The sequence below is a fragment of the Corvus cornix genome, chromosome Z (genome assembly GCF_000738735.6).
Source record: "Corvus cornix cornix isolate S_Up_H32 chromosome Z, ASM73873v5, whole genome shotgun sequence".
In the NCBI taxonomy this organism is placed as follows: domain Eukaryota; kingdom Metazoa; phylum Chordata; class Aves; order Passeriformes; family Corvidae; genus Corvus; species Corvus cornix.
In genome coordinates this window covers 40,490,999-40,506,725 of record NC_046357.1, presented here as the reverse complement: position 1 = coordinate 40,506,725, position 15,727 = coordinate 40,490,999, and the positions used below count along the sequence as shown (strand labels likewise).

The 15,727-nt window shown below is 40.9% G+C and overlaps 1 long non-coding RNA gene across 3 annotated transcripts in view; it reads left to right on the top strand.

Moving 5' to 3' along the window:
- LOC109145180 overlaps window positions 1-15,727 on the top strand; it is a 114,924-nt gene that overhangs the window by 69,671 nt on the left and 29,526 nt on the right. For all 3 annotated transcript variants that reach the window (XR_002046454.2, XR_002046453.1, XR_002046455.1), the window contains 2 exons: window positions 2,391-2,507; window positions 2,622-2,809. This is a non-coding gene — a long non-coding RNA (uncharacterized LOC109145180). The remainder of the gene's footprint in view (window positions 1-2,390; window positions 2,508-2,621; window positions 2,810-15,727) is intronic.

Genomic DNA, 15,727 nt, shown 5'->3' with positions numbered 1-15,727 from the left:
AAGCCAGACACAAAGTGCTGTTATGCATTTTGGAGCTATGCTGATAATAATCACAATTCTGAACTCCCACTCAGCTGTGCTCTCCTTGCACCACAAGATGTCACTATGTAATCCAGGATGGTTTTTAGCTTTAAAAATTTTTTACAAATATTTTTAAACTCAGAAACAGGTTTATTTCTTCTTATGTGTTCTCAGGAAGAAAATAAAGCTCATAGGATAGCCTATATTGAATACTCATAATGCTTTTTAAATAAATTAAAGTGTATAGGACTACCAGAATCTTGAGAACAACCTCCTTCATTTAAACGACAGTGTATAGATCCTGCCAGCAGTCCCTGTGAAACTGCTGATGATCCATAAGAAATCCAGGAGCATGTTTATGGCAATTGTTCCTAAGTGCCATTTTTAAGGGTGTTATTCTGCTGTTGACTCTTCCTGCTCATCTCTCCACCAGGCAGTGTGACTTTGTCTCCCTAATATCACCGATACGCATCCAACTAGGTGGAAGTAAAGCGTGTAAGAGTACTAAGCCATCAAAGAATTGCACCAGTTCTAAAAGATAGCAGCAATTTCCTGTACTCCACGCTACAATTAAGCAGTCATAATATGGCATCCTATAGATGCCAGCCCCAGAAAGAATCAGCTGAAAAGAAAATCACTGACAGTGGAGATCTTGTTTTCTGTATTCCTGTTTTAGTGGAAAAATACATGTCTAAGTCTTTCTTTCTTTGATGTATTTCTTGGTAGGACTGTGATCTCTTACACTTTTGTCATATTTGGTCTGGATTTTTTAACTTTTTTTTTTTTTTTCTGGGAGATAAGATAAGGGCATGCTGTCTACACATATGCCTCTTTATAGCTGCTGCCTAAGTAAGTAAAGTGCTGTAACTTCAAGATAAGGCAAACACCACAGCCAGAAAATATTCTCTGGGAAAACCTTGTGCAAATGAACACTTCATTGTACCTCACCTTGGTGGTGGAATGAGAAAGTCGCACGTAAAATATGTTTTAAGTGACTCTGCATTCAAAATATGTTTCTATCTTCTGACCTGAGGCTGACTAAGGTGCACAGCATGAAAATCTAAGCCTGTCAAAAGTATTTATTTACAAGCTAAAGATAAATTATAGAATCCTAAGAGCAAGGACCCCTCTATTCAGTTATACATATATTTTGCTTAATTCAAACATGTAATGGAAAATTCTATTATAGGCCCTTTCTCTGATGCTACACATCAGCAATATATCTACAGCAGAGGAAGCACAGAGATTGACACTGAGGTCTTGCTGATTAGATAATGGAAGAGATAAAGCTCAGCTGCTTCCTTTTAATTCTGTAATATTACGTATACACCTAAGTTTGGTTTGGACCATGACTGACTACTCTTTCTCTCTCTTACACCTTGATTTTTTTTAGGGCTTTTCTACTATTTTCTTTTGACTTTAATGTGGTAAAATCTTGCCCATGGAGCCTCTGAAATATTCTTGCTGGCATCCTCCTGGCACCATAGCCACAGTGTCCTGGACAGGCATGGGAATGTTCCCTCCATCCCTTAGTCTAACTCATCCTTGCTCCTGGCCTGACTGCACATTGCTGTCGTGGCTGTACAATATGGCCTGTCCCACTGCATCCTTATTTCACTGTCCAGATTTTCCTAAATGCCATGTGTTAAGATAGAATAGCTCTGTGGTGCAGCTGGGGCACAGACTGTTCTGCCTAGCAGTCAGTCAGTCAGTTACGTCCAACTCCCCAGGCATGCTGCTGCACAGAATCATAGAATATCCTGAACTGGAAAGAACCCACAAGGATCATCAAATCCACTTTCTGGCTCTGCAGATGACAACTTCAAAAATCACACCACGTACCAGATACAGGGTGTGTGTGTAGGGGAGGACGTCCTTCAGCAGGCCGTGGCCTTGCAGAGGTGCCACACTGGCTGAGGACAATGGCTGCGGTTGCAGGCAGCTGCCAGGTGAACAGTGCTGTGCCAGGGCAGAGGCAGTGAGGGAACCAGGACCAGCATGGTAACTCCAGCTATGTTAGTTGCAGAGAAGGGAAGTGTTTTCACCCAGGATTTGAGGTGCTCCTTAGTCCTTGAGAAGACGGATGTTACATTATCTGCATGTGCTATGTATGGCCACATTTTCAGCCAGTGGGGTATTAGTCACTAGGCATGGAAACGGAAGAAGGCATTCAGACGGAAGGAGGAAGCCTCAACTTGTTTTTATTGACCTTTTTGGCTGAAAAGAGTGGTATTGAAATACTCAGTCTTTCAATGTAGCCATCACAGCAGTGTCGTTACCTCAGCACGTGGCATCAACAGTGATGTTTTTAAATGCTGTTTTTTCCCTTTTAAGCCAGTATGCATTCTATTTCCCCCTCTGTGTTGCAGTCCCCTGCTGACAGCATTACTTACCCTATCCCTGGAGGAGGTGACACTGAAAGACCAACTGACCTTTCTTGCAACACAGAGAATCAAGGAAGAGTGCCAGGACAGAAGGCTCACCAGGTATGGAGAAGGAAGTTGGGGAATACTGTCAGTCTCTACCCTGGGACTTAGGACCCACTACACATGCTTGGTTCTGGAAAAGGCAACAACTTATAATTGCACTTTCGTTTGCAGTACAGATATTTGAGGAAAGAACAAAGATCAGGAGACAGTTGTGGCAGTGCCTGAATGTGGTGATGGCACAGAGGAGAGCTACAGGCTCAAGTACGAAGTGAGAATATCTTTTTGGCCTTCCAGAACAGCATGTTGGGAACAATGTCTTTCCCTTGCGAGAAAGGAGAGGAGCTCTGTACCCTCTTTCCGTAAGTCTTCCTCCTGTTTATGTTGGTTGTAATGAGACTGGAAAGAAGGACACACATTCTACTTCAAGTGAGAGAGGTTGGGAGTCTGCTTGTAGTTCATTCATGGCTGCTGTCAGGCACCCCTGGTAGAACCCTTGCACCCACCAGAAAGGGATGATCTCTGTGCATCACTCTGCTGGTGAGGCAGGAACTGATGCTTTGTTAGAGCTACTTTTCACGCTGGTGCCAAGGATAAACAGTGTGAATAATTCTGAGCTGCTAAAAATTGCACTTGATGAATATGTGACATGATGAGAAGGTGCAGTTGAACGCACATCTCTGTTGATTTATCAGTGGCTTGCACAATGGCAGCACCTATGTACATAGATCCACGATTCCATGGAATGTACATGAGAGTTCAAAACCAAAAGGACTTCCTGCGGACAGCAAATGAGCCACTCTTGGTGGCCCCTGATGGCCTCTGAGACTGAAACAGGAGAGATTGTTGTCTCTACACCTCAGCACAGCAAGTGTGAGTCCTTTCCAGAACACATTTGAAAAACCTGATTGCTTTTAGGGACAGAAGATTTCAGTACATGATAAACTGAAGGGCATGTGGTCTCACAGACTTCTGTGAGAAAAACAGGTACAGGGACCTAAATTTCTGTTCACTCTGAAAGGGTGGAATAGAGAAATGGCAGAAATGGTCCAACAAGCAAAAAAGATAAAAATAGACCAAGAGATGAAAATGGGAGTAAAATCAGAATCTAGAAACTGGGATGCTGACTCTCTGGACCTGGAGACTTTGCATCTAGAATTTAGGCATCTGCTGCTGGTCAGCATTCTGTGTGGACAGCAGCATAATTCACTAGTAAGTGCTTGCAGTACATTCCCAGACTAACCACTGCAGTGGTCAAGCTTCAGTTGTGGCAGGCTTCAGCCATGTGGTTGTCCTCTTAGTGAATCTTAGGGAGTCTCTTTTTATGGACTGAGATGAGGGGGTTAGCCTTGGACAGCAACAAGATACAGATGTATTTTTAACCTAGTAAGTTTTCTGTGGAACATCTTGGTTCTTCCCTTAAACATTGAAAGTCACCATCTCTTTGCAATGTTGGCAGAGAACAAAATGGTAGTAAGCACAGTCTTTTCACTAAGATATTAATTTAGATATATTTCTGACCTAAGGTTACTCCAGGCAATGAAGAGTAGGGAAATATCGAGGTGTGTTAGGCCTGCAGTAAATACAGGGATGGAGAACATCCGACCACTTTTGGAGTGTTCTTTGAGAGTCACCTAGGGGAACAGCACAGCCAAAGTTAATAGGACCTGCTTCTAGTGTATAGTGCTAATTATTGTGAAAATTGGCATAATTGGGCCCATTCAGTGGTAGGAATCTCACATGGAAGTCATTTTACTGTGTGTATGACAAAACTGCAAACTACTGCTCTGAGAAGGTTAGACAGAGAAAAAAGAAAGGTTTCAATACGGTGAAATTATACTAATGGGAAGTTCTCAACCTTGAAGAGGGTTAGGATTTTTAGTATGACCATTGATAAGAATAATACTGCTCTCAGCAAACCTTTCTATTCAGAGTGAATTACTTTGCTGGCACCTGATTGACAAAGATGTTTTTTGGTATCAGACACAACATACAGTACACAAGGACACATATTTTCTCACTGGAGAGCAACAGATTATTGCCTGCACTGCTGTTTTTTAACATCACAACCTAAATGGCTTTTATGTTCTGAAAACAAAAAGCAGGGAGGAGAAATAAAAGCTTTTGAAGAAAAAAATAATTTTCCAATAACCCCCATTAACTGTAGAGGTCATCGAGGCAAAATGAATGGGACTAGAAATCCACTAAAAGCTACAGTACAAGGTACATTGAGACTGACAAGCCTTTCACCAAGTAGTTACAAATGGGACTAATTGTTTAAACTTGTTAGCCATTGCCAGAGCTTCTGATCCTTGAGTCAGCTATGGAGGTTATGGCAGAAATCAATAAGGCATTGCTCACAGTGAACTGCTAGGCCATATAGATTGCCTGAAGGGAATTGCTCAGTACCCTCTGGTCTGGAAACTGAAAGCAGGCAGCTGAATCTCCAGAAAAACTGAGAACACCAGCCTGGGCAATTAAGGCTTTTGCCACTTAGGGCAATGGTGAGGATAAGGGGAGAGAGTAGAAATTCACCACAAGAGATTACAGGCTGGACTTCCGTGCTGTGCTGAAACTTGTGGTGGATGTACAAACATCATTTGCATTAAGAAGCGGATGACCTGAGGCTAGCACTTTTGCGTTGGAAGTAACAAAAACCTTGGCAGTACCATCACTGGTATGGAGTCTGATAGCAAACTACATATAAACTACAGTTGCTATGGAAAGGAGACATCCCCTAAGGTGTAATTCTGAATAGTTGGAGAAATTCCATTGGCACATTTTGAAAGGTCTGTTATAGTGATCAGCTGGTTTCAGGTGGAGAGCTACAAGGTTTCAATTAAATGAAGCATGTTTTTGTAGCAATTTTAGGCAAGCTACAAATTGTAAGCAAGCTGTGGAAGAGAAATGTTGGTACTTGCATGCCAATAGACTGAAAGACAGAGAGGTGCCATTGCTAGACCTGGTGGTCTCCTTGCCATCAGAGTCAGTAGTAGCCTCCATTTCTGTCCAGTGTTGCACAAAATATTGGCATGCTTTCTACACCTCTGACTAAGTTCTGAAAAGGCATCTCTTGTCTCTTAAGACACTGTGGTCTCTGCACTGCTCTTTAGCTTTTGTTCTTTCCCTTCCAGAAGCTTAATAATGCAGTGCTACGTGGCAGCTGGCTGACCAACCCTCACTGTTATTCTCCAAGACTGCTCACTCCCTTTCACCTCTCCACTGTCTGTCCAAGACAATGGAAAATTATTCACATAATTTGTTTCAGTTTTTAGTCTATTTTTTGGGAGAAGACCAGTTCTGGAATAGTCAATAGCTTGGCAGTCAAAGAACTTCATTGTTTAAAGGAAAATTGAAAATGAAGGTGCTTTTCTGATTCAGAAAGTGTGTGGATGAACATTTGCTATGCCAGATCCAGGCTCAAGTTTTAATAGGGTTATTATCTGTTCTGAAGAAGGTGTGCATATGTGCTTGTGTGCTCATTCATCCATCTTTCTTTCTTTCTTTTTCTCTCTTTCTCTCTTTCTCTCTTTCTCTTTCTCTTTCTCTCTCTCTTGTCTTGCCTTTTTTGTATTTCTCTGCAGCTATGTTTTCACACACGGTGTTAAAAATTCAGAAAACTTCTTTGAGTTAAAGAAAGAGTGTCTTGCACAGGGATAGCCCCGATGACATTTTTCCTGCTGGAAAATGTGCAAATGGAGCAAAGGCAAAAACTGTCAAGGTTGTGAATTTATCGTTGTCTCTGTTTTCATCTCTCTCTCATACACGGTGCATTTTGCCCGGGTTCTTGCTACTCTGAAAATAACTATTGTTATAGTTGCTTGATTGCTTATAGAGAAAAAGAAGATGACAGCCTGTTAGAGGTCACTAAGGATCTTTTTCTGAAAAAGACTTCCTAAATGATACAGTAAAAAACATCTGGTGTAGTTAGAGAATGATGAAGAAAGTAAGTTTCAGCCAGATACTGTGCCTTGTTTTAGGTCTTATTAGGCTGTGTAGGACATGACTGAGTTTTTCAAATTCCTCATCAGACTGGGGATAACAGTCTAGACAACCTATGTGAACCTGAAGAAAAACAGCAAAGTCAGCACAGGTAAGCTGAGAATCATTATCATACACCATTTACAAGGAAATTCCTTAGTGGATGAACACCAGAGCCAACTAAGTGGCATTGTTGTTACACAGGAATGTGACAAGAAGGTTATTTCAGATGTAATTGCTAATGACCAATCAATGTAATACGATAATTGTTGCAACGTACATGACTGAAGGGTTCTGCAGAAAGAAGTGGGCTGATTGCGCTAAACCCTATCCAGCAGTTTTTTGTGATATATCATGGTATGACCATGCTTCAGGAAGTTGATAATGTCCAGAAAGAGGAAGGTTTTTGAAAGAAGTTTTAGTTGTTTAGTTGTTTTTTACTTACGCTTGTTCTTGGACAGATTTACTCTAGAGGAAAAAGTACAATTATACAGTGCTACCACAGGTTATTAACTCTAAATAAAAACTGCCCATTTATCTAGCTTTACATGGCTTTCAATTTCTGAAACACATCTATCACAATATTATCATGAATTGCTGGCAAGCATATGCAAGCTGATAGTGGGAAAGTCCTTCAAATGCAGAAAAGCTTCCCAATGAGGTCAAACCAGTCATAAGTGCCTTGGTGCAGAAGCAGTTGATGGTAAACACTAAATCTATAGAAGAGAAATCAATTCATTTCACTTACAAACCATATGCCTCCTGCTTTCTTTTGCATAACCACAGTAAGGGCGCAGAAGCAGGGATATCAATAAAACCATTAAGCAGTAATTTTTCTATCTGTGGTTCAGCATCACTTTGACTGAATAGCTAACACAGCTTTTGCAGTAGTGGAGAATCCTTTCTGTGAATGTGTTTTTCCATAACTCTCTTAACTTCCTAACTTTTGAAAATATGCAGCAAGCATAACATGAAACCGCAAAACAATCTATCTGCATTTATTCCACTTCTTCAGTCACTTCTTCAGTCATGGAATGGTGACTGACCATTCCATCAAGTTGCTCTGACAGCCGCAGCTACACTGACCCATATAAAGGCTTGCTTTCTGTTGCCTTACACCATTAATTAATTTTGAAAGGTCATGGGCGACTCTCCCTTGTGCTTCAACTGACCTTTTGTCATAAGCTTTGACTGAAGCCTTCTTCAGACAATACTTTGTATTGTGTATATGTCATGTATCAGAGTTCTGAATGAGAACTCCTGGTTAACTGTCCAGAAAATTAGGTGTAAGTGGTAATGTTAGAGGAGATGTTTAATTCTGCTTCTTGTAATGGAGAGAAGACTGAGTTACAGATAGGATATGAGCACTTTCAAGAGTATATTTGCTGGAGAAGAAGACACAGTGTTATGAATTAAGTTCCCATTATGACTGTTCCTCATTGTGGGGAAATTTGGTGATTTTGTGTTTTCTGAAGATAGCAGTGCTGGATTCATTCTTACAGAGCAGTCTGCACCCCTATCTTCGTAACTCTGTTTTTGTTGTCCTTGATATATTATGCCTGTGGAAAATTTTTGATAGAGGATGAAAAAGCAGCTCTGAAAGTAGCCTGGGGCTTATGGAATGGCAAACTTAAAATTTTGAATAGAACTCCAAGTCTGTGCCTTCATGTACAGAAAGATTTTTAATTCTTTTAGTCTGAGGTCTCCAAGTGACCCAAGTCCCTTGATTCTGCTTAGCATGAAGCTGTTGTGTTTTCAAACAGGTAGAGATTTCAAGACTGCTGCTGTTTCAGCTGTGATTATCAAACAAGGAAATAATGAATTTGCATATTCATATTGTGCTATCAGAGAGCATGAGGAGTAAGCACAACATTTTAGCCAACCATAGAGAGAAAGAGAGTGTATTTCATGAGAAGGACAGGATACGGACCCAGCTTATGATAAATTGAAGTATTGTCCCCAATACAGTCTAAAAGAACTGTGTGCCGTGGAATAATACAAGGGATTGATAGCAAGGCATCAAGACCTATTGTCAAAGAAAATAAACATTTGTTGTTGATATATTGCCATACAGGTGTACAGCAGTGCTCTCTGAAGTCAGGGTATACCTGGCACTACTTAAGCAGATCCAGCAGTGCATTCAAGCAGGAGAGGTGACGGTTCCACTTTTTGTAATAGCTGAGATGAATAAGTCAGGACAAAAAACTGTTGCTGGCTGAGATAATTTCAAATTTAGTGGCTTCCAGACATATAATTCAGGATTAAAACCAGCTAAAAAATGTACAGTTTTTATAGCAAATCCATGAATGACTAAATTATGAACTTTGCAAAAATACAGTAATTTCTCATGAGGGACTTGCACTTTGTCTCTTATAGAACAGTGATAAAAAAATCATGCACTGCTTCTATGGCTCATCATAAAGAAAATTCTCAACGGTTTGTTTTAAAGGTACTTGTTCAGACTTATTCATGGTTTAATGCATTGTGACCTAGTTAATTCCTCTTAGTTAAAAGAGTTAGGAGTTTCACGCAGTTGCCAAAGGAGTTCTCTTAGTATCAGTACAATATAAAGAGACCTTAAACCTGGAAGCTTCACCCTTTTCAGGTTTCTTGGTACAGTTTTAGAAGGGTGAAGGCATCTTTTTATTAATTGGACTCAAGCCTCCGAGTGTCCTTGGAGTATATCCCATCTTTATATTAATGGACAAATGTCAAATAAAGATGCTATGGACATAGTTACATTTAATTCTCTAAACCCCATATTTCGTTGTGGAAATATTTCAGCCTATGTTATATAATTTGATTTAACTGCAGAATCTTAGGGACCAGTTCTTTCTCTTTGGTCTCTCTCCCTCTAGGATAAGAATTGCTAGGGCAGTGTAGTCTTGTTTGTTCATTTGTTTTGTTAAAATGCATTCAGCTTTACACTTACGCAGAAGAAGGCAGATTGAATGTGTTTTTCACCTAGACTTGAAAACATAGAAATTTGAGGTGGCCTTTAGTTGTTATGGGAGCTTGTTTAACAGGGAGGCTGTCCCTGAAAAATTTGTTTCAGGACGGTTACTGGTAGACTTATGTTTACCCAGTTATTTCTTAGCATCAGACTAGCTGAATGTTCAATGGTTTGGATACCTGTATCTCATCTATGGGTTAAAGTGTAATAAAAAAGTATTCAGCTGTAAGCCTAAAACCTTGTGTAGAGTTGATGCCTAATTTCATTCCATTTTGACAAGTCCAACGAGAAATTAAGATATTCTTAGAAATATGAGGAATTTCTGCTGGTTGATTTTTATCTCCTTTTTATCATACAAGTCTGTAATCAGAGTGTACGTTTGGTAAGAACAATGTGTTTGTTTTCAAAGTTATCTGAAAGGGAAATGGCTTAGAGCATGGTCAATGGGAATTCTTTCAGTCATGGCTAAGCAGTCTAATCCTATGTTATGAAATTTGGAAGACTTGAATTAGTTCAGTTCATCCCAGACTGCAAAGTTTTGTAAAAAACAACAAGTGATTGGCAGCAGCTTCATGAAAAAAGATGGGGAGAATATATTACTGCACTACTTGCTCCTTTGCAAGCTAATGTGTAGGCAGATTGATGCAAACACATTGATTGCTTAAACTTATTTTGATGAAACTGGCCAAAGGGTTCCAGCACTGTGTTCAGTTCAATAGCTTGAAAAGTACAAAATAGGCATCCTGTTATAATCCTGGGTCCTATTTTGATCTACATTTTTAAAATGCAGTGCTAGTAGTTGTCCTATTCTACTCCTGTTTGGATCTCCTTGAATTACTCCTCTTTTCTGGTTCAGCCTTCTAGAAGGGGCACTTGGAAGCACACACTTCTTAACAGTCTGCATTTTCCTTTCCAGGAAAGTATTTCTTGTCAGTGTGGCTGATACCTGGTTAGCATGTTGTGAAGGACCATGAAATTTCAAATGTTGTATTAAGATTTATGCAAAGGGTTGATGCTGACACTGAACATCTATGTATAACTACTTTGCATAGGGGAGTATAGTAACTCTTATGTTTAATAACTTTTTTTGAAAGCTAAATGGGTAATTTAGTATGCAAGTGCAAATAAAACTGAGAAACTGGATGGGGAGATGCCTTTCAAGTCCTGTGAAAGGACTTGAAAGTCCAAGTTTCCAGGTCACTGTCATATGCACTGAAACTAAGAAAAGACACATCAATTCTAAATATGTAAAACAAATTTTGTGTGATTGTTTCTTTTTTTTTGCTATGGTGTGACCTGATATATGAAACTAAAGGGGGATGGCAGGACAGTTTGCACTTAAACGCACAGCTGTGGAAAGCTCAGAATTAAACAGAGCAAGAAACTTCATTATTTCTGTCATATTATGGCTTGCAACATCACCAGCTGAATATTTGAAAGTTAGAGCTTGGATTCCAGCATATCTTCTGATTTAAGAAGTCAGAAAAAAAAAAATACCAAATGAAAGAAACATAGTCCTTGGGTCGGGGAATGTAGGAACTTTGGGGTTCAGTCTGGACCGGGCGTAGACGGACGGTGACGAGATCTCTATAAGCAGATCTTGGAACATGCGGTTTATTGCAAAGGGTGTGGGTACAGGGGCACTGCTTAGAGCTGCAGCTGGCAGCAGGCCCAAGAGAGCAAGAGAGTAAGCGGGTAAGAGAGAGAGAGAGAGCGAGAGGAATGAGAGTGAAGAAGTGTGTGTGAAGAGAGAGTAAGAGTGTGTAAGAGTAAGAGAGAGAGTGAGAGTGTAGAGTGTGTAAGAGTGGAATGGTGAAGTCTTGGTTACAATACAATAAATCATCTTCTGTACTGAATATTCTAATTGTCACTAACCAATCTAATACAAGATACAAATCCTATAGCATTTACATACAGCCTATAAGAGTTCTTATATTACCATAGAGTGTTACATCTTAACTTCTAAAAACTACTCTTTGGACCCCTTCTGCTGAGCTAGTAGGGTCTGCTCTGACCCTTGGACCTGCCTGCAAGCAGAGGGTATTGTTCAATCAAGAGGGGATTACCTTCAGTCGGCCATACCATTGTTTTCCAGTTGTTCAGTAACTAAGACTTGGTATTTCAAAAGTGGCTTTCATTTCGATGTCGCCTGTAGTTTTCATATTCCCAAAATTTTTTGTCAGGCAATCATATTTATAAGGATTTCCTGTTTCATCTTCCCCAACAGGGGAAAACCACAATTTATCCTCATTTAAAACTTTTGATCACCAAAGAATAGAGTGTTGCTTTATTTCTGTGTCTTCCTACTCTAGTCAGGGTAGTTGTGGATTACATGACACCTCATTAGAGATTAGATTTTATGGGACAGACTAGAGAAGGACACAATTGCTGCAGTTTTTGTTAAATTTCAGTGAAAGTTGCAGTTGTTCAGCTGCCCTTAAAATCAAAGGTGTAATAACCTGATACTTGGTGAGTAAAGTAAATGGAAATCTAAATTATGTGTTTTGTTATATGCATGCTTTTGTATTTTTTCTTCTGTTTTTTAGATGACAACATTTGCAAGGTATTCCTTAGCACAGGGCCCAAATTACTTGAGAATTAGAAGCTTTTACACTTTCCAAACTCCTGGAGTATTCAGAGTCCAATTTCACTAAGACTCAGGATGGTCAACTAGAAGTATCGGACAGATGAGATATCCACACTTGCAGACACACTTGCAATTCTGCACAGATGCAAGACTAGAACTGCTGTAATCCACAACTGTATTCATCTCACTTTAGACAGGGATTATTTTCTTCTCTAATGTAGCTGTTTGACTATAGTTGGTTTACATCATCCTCTCCTCTCCTCTCCTCTCCTCTCCTCTCCTCTCCTCTCCTCTCCTCTCCTCTCCTCTCTCCTCTCCTCTCCTCTCCTCTCCTCTCCTCTCCTCTCCTCTCCTCTCCTCTCCTCTCCTCTCCTCTCCTCTCCTCTCCTCTCCTCTCCTCTCCTCTCCTCTCCTCTCCTCTCCTCTCCTCTCCTCTCCTCTCCTCTCCTCTCCTCTCCTCTCCTCTCCTCTCCTCTCCTCTCCTCTCCTCTCCTCTCCTCTCCTCTCCTCTCCTCCCTCTCCTCTCCTCTCCTCTCCTCTCCTCTCCTCTCCTCTCCTCTCCTCTCCTCTCCTCTCCTCTCCTCTCCTCTCCTCTCCTCTCCTCTCCTCTCCTCTCCTCTCCTCTCCTCTCCTCCTCTCCTCTCCTCCTCCTCTCCTCTCCTCTCCTCTCCTCTCCTCTCCTCTCCTCCTCTCCCTCTCCCTCCCTCCTCTCCTCTCCTCCTCTCCTCCCCTCCCCTCCCCTCCCTCCCTCCCCTCCCCTCCCTCCCCTCCCCTCCCTCCCCTCCCCTCCCTCCCTCCCCTCCCTCCCCTCCCCTCCCCTCCCTCCCTCCCCTCCCCTCCCCTCCCCTCCCCTCCCCTCCCCTCCCCTCCCCTCCCCTCCCCTCCCCTCCCCTCCCCTCCCCTCCCTCCCTCCCTCCCTCCCCTCCCTCCCCTCCCAAAAACTTGCTTTTGTATGATGTTCCAATTTAAAAAATGGCAGAAATGTCAGATATTTTGCAATAGATTTCTGGGATTTGTATTTGCATTTCTTCCATCATTAACATAGATTAAATGTACCTGGAGCAACAGTCTATGGAAGGGTTAAAATTAGTGGGGGTTTGGAATTAATTGGGGGGGTGTGGATTGATTTCTGTTCGTCATATATATCTTTATTTCAAGTCCAGAGTTCCTACAATATTCAATTACTTTTCTTTATAGCTTTAAATGGAGTGCAGCATCTATTGAGTTTAATTAGTTTCCCTGGAGGCTTGCAGCATAATGGTACAGTTACTGAAGGAGAGGAGCTTCTAATTGAGGGTACGTTCTAAACAAAGATACATGTAGTTGAATACATCCACTTTCAGGGCTGAGTTAGTTCAATGAGACATTGCCTTATGTTTGGAGATGGATGTGCTGGGGGGTTAATTGACTTGAAGGGCTCCAAGTTAACTTATCTTCGAATTTGTGTGACTCACAATTCCAGTGAGTTAAAAATTTTACCATTAACTTTCAATGGAGAAACTGAGGTACAAGTCAATATCTGACAGCTTGAGTTTTTTATGAAAATGCATGCCAGGCATTAAACCCCACCACCCTGCTGCCCCCCCCCCCCCCCCGCCCCCCCAGCTGCATTCAAATTCAACTACTCAGTGGTTTTGAAATTAACACCTTGGCCTTTGAAGTATTTGAACTACCTTTCAAATTTACTAAGCAGAATGGATCCTGAATAAAGAATCAGTCACTTGCCATCTTTCAGATCTGAAATGTAAAAGAGGCTTTGACTTTGTCCCCATTGCTCACAACAGCTCCATGCAATACTAGACTTGGGGAAGAGTGGCTGTAAAGTTGCGCAGCTGCTAAGGATCTGAGGTTTTGCTAGAGAGATGAACATGAGACAGCAGTGTTCCCAGGTGGCCTAGAAGGTAAATCACGTCCTGGCTAATATCAGCAATTGTGTGGTCAGCAGAACTAGGGAAGGGATCATGCCCCTGTATTCAGCACTGGTGAGGCCACACCTCAAATCCTGTGTCCAGTTTTGGGCCTGTCACTCACTACAGGACAGACATGGAATGTGTCCAGAAAAGGGCAAAGGAGATGGTGAAGGTTCTAGAGCACAAGTCCTGTGAGGAGCGGCTGAGGAAGATGTGGGTATTTAACCTGGAGAAAAGGAAGCTGAGGGGAGACCTTACTGCTCCCTAGAATACCTGAAAAAAGTTGTAGTGGTCAGTCTCTCACATAACATGTGATAACACTTGTGGGAACAGTCTTAAGTTGTGCCAGGAGAGGCTTAGATTGAATATTAAGGAAAAGTTATTCACCAAAAGGTTGCCAAGCACTGTAATAGTCTGCCCAGGGAAGTGGTGGAGTTACCATCCCTGGAGGTATTTAGAAGACAGGTAGATGTGGCACTTGGGGACATATTTTAGTGGTGGGTTTGGCAGTGCTGGGTTAATGGTTGGATATGATGATCATAGAGATCTTTCCCAACATTCTATTGTTTTATGACTCTGTGATTCTATGGTTAATGTATGCTAACCTAGCAAACCTGAAAACTTCTGCTGTAATGTTTTGGCACTAACATTGTCATTGCAGCAGGTGTGTGATCTTCAGGCAGATCATAATTGCAAAGAACCATCAGCAGGGCATTCTGGAATAATAGTTGAAGAAAAGTATACATGTGAATATGTGTGTTTTCACACTAACTTCTCTTGATCTGTTTGCTAGTACATATGTGAAGATCTGTATATTGATAATTTCCTTCAGGAATCTGTTTCACAAAATTGTATTGGATGATGAAGTAGTCTGCATAGAACAGTAAAGGGAAAGCATGTTGTGATTGGTGAAGAAAGAGGGTTTCGCCTATTATCTTGATAATCCAACCATTTGGGGAATATGAGAAGGAGCTCTTATGAAGTTATCTGCTATATTTTAGATATGAATTATTGCTGTGGTCTGTCACACAGGGAAAAACTTAAAAGAAGAAATTAAACCCCAACAATAAATAAAAGGGACTTACCTAGAATGTTTTTTATTTTCCAATAACTTTTGTTGAGAAGCATAAAGCTCTTTTGAGATTCTCATTTTTCAGCACAAATTCCCACTGGACCAACAAACAATGTGTTACTATAATTTTCAGCCTTTTCTTTTTGGGGTTATTAATTACAAATTTTTAAGTTCTTTTTTTTCTCTAGCCCCCATCTTAAGTGGTTCTGCTAGTTATTTAACATCAGTTAGTCCATATTAAAATGCCACTTTTCCTAAATATAAATTCATTATTCTGCCTGTCATAGCAAGCAGTAAAATAAGATGAAATTAAGTGCTGTCTCTTGATGTCTGCTCCTAACCATCTCATAGCCAAAATCAGATATTGCAAAATATTTGGATCTCAAATGCTTTCATTTTTCAACACAACTTAGATACCTAACTACCCCTGATGACTAGGGCTTTTGGCTACAAAATGCAGAGACAGATCCCTAGCTCCATATTTAGTCATCTAAAGGAGGAAGGTGATTTTCAGAAACACACAGCCATTTTCAATAGGACTAAAAGACACTTGGTACTTCTGAGAAACATGCAATCCCGTGAAGTTTAAGTAAAGGTTGACTTTGACTTATTTGTACCTTGCCGCTGCTCTAAGAAGGATAGCAATGCATTTCCTCCTCTGAAAAGTGTACCTGAAATACCTTAGGGATAATGATGCTTTCTGCAATATTAAACTGGCTGTTTGGGGAAGGAGACTTTCCTGTGAACAAACAGAACTATTGTAAAAATGAGTCACTA